The sequence below is a fragment of the Poecilia latipinna genome, unplaced genomic scaffold (genome assembly GCF_001443285.1).
Source record: "Poecilia latipinna isolate Pla-1442-1.1 unplaced genomic scaffold, P_latipinna-1.0 Scaffold1423, whole genome shotgun sequence".
Taxonomy (NCBI): Eukaryota; Metazoa; Chordata; class Actinopteri; order Cyprinodontiformes; family Poeciliidae; genus Poecilia; species Poecilia latipinna.
The window spans coordinates 99,846-105,432 of record NW_015114039.1 but is presented as its reverse complement, the minus strand read 5'-3'; the positions used below and the strand labels follow the sequence as shown (position 1 = coordinate 105,432).

General features: G+C 40.6%; 1 long non-coding RNA gene across 1 annotated transcript; it reads left to right on the top strand.

Moving 5' to 3' along the window:
• Nucleotides 1-2,386, top strand: LOC106962512 (uncharacterized). Its single transcript, XR_001427987.1, has 3 exons — nt 1-780; nt 1,012-1,120; nt 1,385-2,386. It is a non-coding gene; the product is annotated as an uncharacterized LOC106962512 (long non-coding RNA).
• The last annotated feature ends 3,201 nt before the right edge of the window (nt 2,387-5,587 follow it).

The window sequence follows — 5,587 nt, the reverse complement described above, 5'->3', positions numbered from 1 at the left end:
TGCAGGATAAACTATAGTTTCACGATAAAGAAATGCTGCTGTTTGTTTTTGCTCTGATTATCTCTGCCTGATAATATTCTTTGTTGTTGTTTTATTTTATATTTTTATGTGTAGGATTTAAACCAATCTAATACAAACAAGCACAGGACATTTTGCTTGTATGGTCATATTGTCCAATGCAAAGTTTTGATTGATTTTGGATCAAATTCAATTGACCTGTTTGTTGTCCTTCTCCTAATGTTCCCCTTAGAGAAGATATTTATTCATCCTTATTTCCCAAAGCATCTCTCTGTTGGGTTTCCAACCATAAAGCTAATTCTTTCATAGCGAGTTCACATTGTGGAGTCAATGCTCAGCATTTCCACTTATTTGTAAAGTAAACGATAAACTGAGGAGCAACTCAGACTGAAGACGGGTATTTAACTCCCGACCCGTTACTGTGATGATGGACTCACTGGCTCAGATCTGCATCTTGACTTTTAGCTTAACCTCTGCCTGCTGAAGTTAAACCAGTTTATCCTAATTAGCACACAAAGCTAACGTCGCTCTGGTTCTTCACCACAACGGTAGAAATGTTGAAACCGACATGTCAGATCTCTCATCATGTTTTCTTTGTTGCTAAATACCTGATAAAGGCTTTCTGGTGGGCAGAGCAGCATGTCGATGTATGGGCTGGAGGTTTGAACAGATGATGATGATGATGATGATGATGATGATGCTCCCAGTCACTTTCAGCCACTCACCAAATCCTGCTTCTTCTTGATCATTCTTGACATGCTGGTGAATATTCTCTAATCAAGGCCCAAACATCTCATTACTGCTGGTGTTTCTCTGATGGGCTGTCAGCAGCTTCACCACCACAAAGTCAGGAAGGAATCACAGTTTTACCACGATGAGATGAGAAACGATTCGTCTGAGCTGGAAAATCTGACAAAACCTCTAAGATCAGTCAGGCAAACTTTCTGTCTTTGACTACATAATGATAAATTAATGAGTTTTTTATATCTAAAGGTTTCAGATTGTGGAGTCAAATGACAGTTTCCACTGTCTCCACCCAACTGCTGTGCGCCTTACAGAGAATCAAGCGCCCCATCCAGTCGCTGTCAGACCAGATCTCTAGGTTAACCTGCTCACATCGTGATCTCTGCTCAGACAAACTGATTTCTTCCACAAAGACTCATTATTCAGTTTACATGATTCAATTCAGGAAAAAAAAACAATTTTCTGATTGTTTAATACAATTTTTCTCACGTGTTTGAATACAGAGTTAACCTATTTCCTTCACTGTTAAGTAAATTATTTAAGAAACTAGTTAAATATTTCAAGCTGAAATGAGTTTATTGTTATTTGTGATGTTTAATGTTCGTCTCATCAACCTTCTCAGGTTGCACTGCTGGTGAGATTCACTTCAAAAGAAAAGATGAAACAACGTGAAGCTGAAGTGGCTTTGGAGTAAAAAACCTGACGGATCATTAAGCTAATTATAACAGACTGGAGTTTGACCGTCCTCCATTTTGGTGAAGGTGTGAAACTTCTGAGAGAGACTCTCCATCCATCGTCTACAGCCACCGATCCTCTTCAGTCGATCTGGTTCGGTTTGTGGGAGGAAGCCAGATACCCAGAGAGAAGCCATGACAGGACGGTCTGCAGAAAGACCGCAGGCTGGGATCCGAACTCAGGACCTTCCAGTCTGTAAGGCAACAATGCAACCCAACAAAAACAAATATTTCATGTAATTATACAAACAGAAAAGCAGCAGCATCAACCCCACAATGTGCTTCAGGAATTTTCAGTTGTCTAAGGATGAAGAGGTAGAATCCACCTTCCAGTCGAATCCCATTCATCATAAATCCTAATGAGGTCTGAACCGAGTCAGGCTGTTTGTTTATCAGCTGTTTGCAGGCCTCCTTCTCCGGCTCGGTTTTCTGTGTGTATGAAACGGCGGCCGTGCTTCCCACTGCGCCTCGCTGCTCTGTCACTACCTTCCTCATTCACATAGATTATTTTTCACTTTCATACCTCAGAGTGAGCAGCCAGATCTAATAATACCATGGCCAATTGATGCCGGGGAAATGTACCACTTCATTGGGGAGAGGAAAAAACACACAAGAGTTAAAAATACAAACCATGTTCTCCATCAGCAAATGTCAGCAGTGGAACCTTCATGCATGAAACAGCATTTGCTGCTTTAAAAGCCTGACAGTTTTCTGTCATATGGGAAGATGGCAGATGAGAACGTTCATGAGAAAACATGAAAACATGCATGATGACTGGCAACCGTCTGCAGAAATGAACAGAGGAATATGAGGAGTGCTCTGTTAGAGTAAAGGCCACCATTTCATCTGTCCGCTTTTTAATTAGAATTAAATGTTTGCTTGACATTAAACGATAAGGGCTGATTAGGAACGTTAGAGTACAAGTAATGTTTGGCCCAAACATAATTAAGTTAATAGGATGCAGCAGGCTTTGACTTATGCAGCGCGCTAAGTGAATTAATCCCATTTACCTGGGGAGTGATGGTGGGAGAATGTTCTCCGTCCTGAACAAAGACATTCAGAACCGGGCCTAATGCCATTAGGACCAGAACAGGGACAGAACAATGCAGAAAACCTGTTAACAGAAACCAGCTCAACATTTTCCTCATTTTGTTCAAACAGGATTATTTTCTCACCAAGTCAGTCAGGACAGTTAAATATTAGATTCATTGGCAGATGTTTGTGACCCAAATTAATCAGAAACTATTTAAACAACTAAATTTGACACAAAATGCCACTTTGAATCATTAATATTTATAAACAAGCTGCTTTGATCTACAAACCATAAAGTAATGTCAGCTGAACCGTAACCCAGGAATCATCCAGGTACAGTCACATGTTTCTAGGTGACTTTCTAAATGTCGGTTTTAGGGGAAATTATGAAGACCAATAATTTTTATAGTCTCCTTTTGATCTGTTTTTAGGAAGTTTTTTATTCAACATCCTCAGAGATTCAGAGTTTGAAGAAGTTGAGCTGTCAGTTAATAAAATCAGTATTTTTATTCAATCACTGATAAAGTTACAGATTAGCCTCAGAGTCAGAGTTCAATCAAAGTCAGCAGAGAATCACATGAACTACAGATCCAGAAAACCTCCTGGTCGTTTCTTTCATTTAGATTATATAATATTCATTCTGCTTACAGTTGAACTGACTAGAAAAAAACTCAACACCCATGATGCAACTGGCTCCAGCTTTACACAATAATACCTTTGCTGCTTTGGACGTTTATCTTAATCTCTGCTTAGATCTTCTGATCGATGTCAGAGTTTAGAAAGGAGACGTCAGTAGAAACGGCAGCTGGACGATCAGCAGGTTCACCCCGACGTCGTAAAGCATCAGAATAACATCAGATCGTAACTGTAATGAAACGCTTTCTGATTAAGATGCAAAACAAAACGCCAACCGTGGCTGGCTCCTCCCACGAGCCGCGGGACGTTCAGATTAAATGTTGAGACGGAAGAAATGACATTATCTGTCTGCAGACTCTTAACAGCATCACCTCTGCTGCTTTTCTTTATCTTTCTGCCCTTAAAATGAGATGCATCCTTCTCCACAGCCATGCCACTTTCATTTCAGTCTGAGCATCCACACACACACACACACACACACACACACACACACACACACACACACACCAGTGCATGTCACAAATGTCTGTGCCCCCGCACGGACACAAAATCATAAAGTGATGTATGCAATCTAAAATCTGACAAAAGCTTTGGCACCGGCAGGCAAAGTTTGACTTGTGAATAAAAGCTCCTGTCAGGAGGATCTTTTGTTGCTTGAATTCTGGAACCGACTTCAGAAATGAAGGATTTACTCTCAGGATGTCAGGCATGAAACGTAAACGTATCAGAGGAGGGTTCAGCTGTTCTGGGTTCTGCTTCCATCAGGACTGGTTTTCATCAACGCCATGCTCTCTTTCCAAAATAAAAGCTAATATTTAACTGGATGGGCCTTTGCTTTGGTTATGGCACACATTACTTCTGTCCATTTCTGTAAAGAAATCATTTCTCTCATTAGATCTTGCAGAGACGATTTGGACGGCTTTGGAAATTCTTCTCCACATGTGAAACATTCCCAGTATGGATCGGTTTGGACTTGGCCAGACCAGGTGTGAAAACTCTTTAACGCTCCTGCACAGTTTGAGCCATAAGAATCGTAGCATGATGCTCCTCCTGACCACCAGCATGGTGGATGGATCCCTTCATGCAACACTTTTCTCCTCCTGATGGACTCATCCCCGTTGCCACCGCTCCAGACTCCAACCTCTTTGCTTCCATCCAATCAGACCCTTTGCTCAGATCAACTCTCTGATCTGTGGATCTCTCCAGACAACAAGCACAGTCCGAGGCCTTGGTCAGATTTCCCTTCTTCTCCAGAGGGAATCATGAGGGATGTGCCAAAAAATTGATTCAAGGAAGAATCATAATTGTCTTTTACTACAATTCAAAATCAGTTTAAAACGTCATAAAATCCATCTAAGCTTTGCCGTTCCCTCCGGTACAGAGCTCTGTGATTGGTCAGAAGGTTGTGGGTGTGTTTTATACAGAAATGTTGATATTTGGTTTCAACTGGTCCAATTCCACTGCCCTGTTTCAGTATCTGCAGACGACACAGATGTGGAGCGATTGCATGAATTCCTGATCATCATGGAGGTGATTAGCTGGTTAGCATCGTTAGCTCTGGTCTCATGTTCCCTGTGCTTCACAAAGGCGGCAAATTAAATGTCACCTGTTCTCTTTTCTCTGCAGCTCTAATGAATTTAAATAATACATGAAGTATTTTCATTGGATCACTACAATGAATTACATTTTTGTGGTATTCTCATTTATTGTAATATCATATGATGCTCAGTAAAGTCATATGTCCAACATTGTTCTGTGGAGTAATAATAAATTCAAGAAATCAGACATTATTACTACAAAACTCACAGTAAGTCAACATAACATCCACTCAAACAAATTGCATTACTCATTTATGAAGACCAGGCTTTAGGATATTCAGTTGCAACCACCTTTGCCTCAGTCATGTCTTATTAGTGTCAAATTGTGAATGTATCTGTAGTGGCTTCCTTCCTTAAACCAACTTATCCCCTGATATTTCAGGAAGCTCTAAGAGGCAGAATTAATGAGGGATCAGATCTGACTTGGATTCAAGGGGTCAAGCCAACTAATGAAAGAACTGGTGACCTCCTGCTGTACTTGGATGGAAGTTATAAAGAATTAAGAAAAGGATGATTTCAGAAACTTTCAGGATAAAAACATGCTTTTCTTTCACCTCAAACATGATTTAAATACACAATAAAAACTGAAATGTGTCCCTGAAACTCTCTCCTTGAATTGATTGTTATATGAAACTATGCAGCGATGTACAGACACCCTGCGAACGACGTTCAAGCGGGAAACACACAGAAATCCATGACTGTGAATTATTTATGAAGCTTTCTTTAGAAGCTCCCAGCAGTTCATGGAATCACTGCAAACCTAGCAGCACCTGTCTGTGTGACCGTGTGTCCAGAACCATTTGTTTATGATGCAGCCGCATTTCC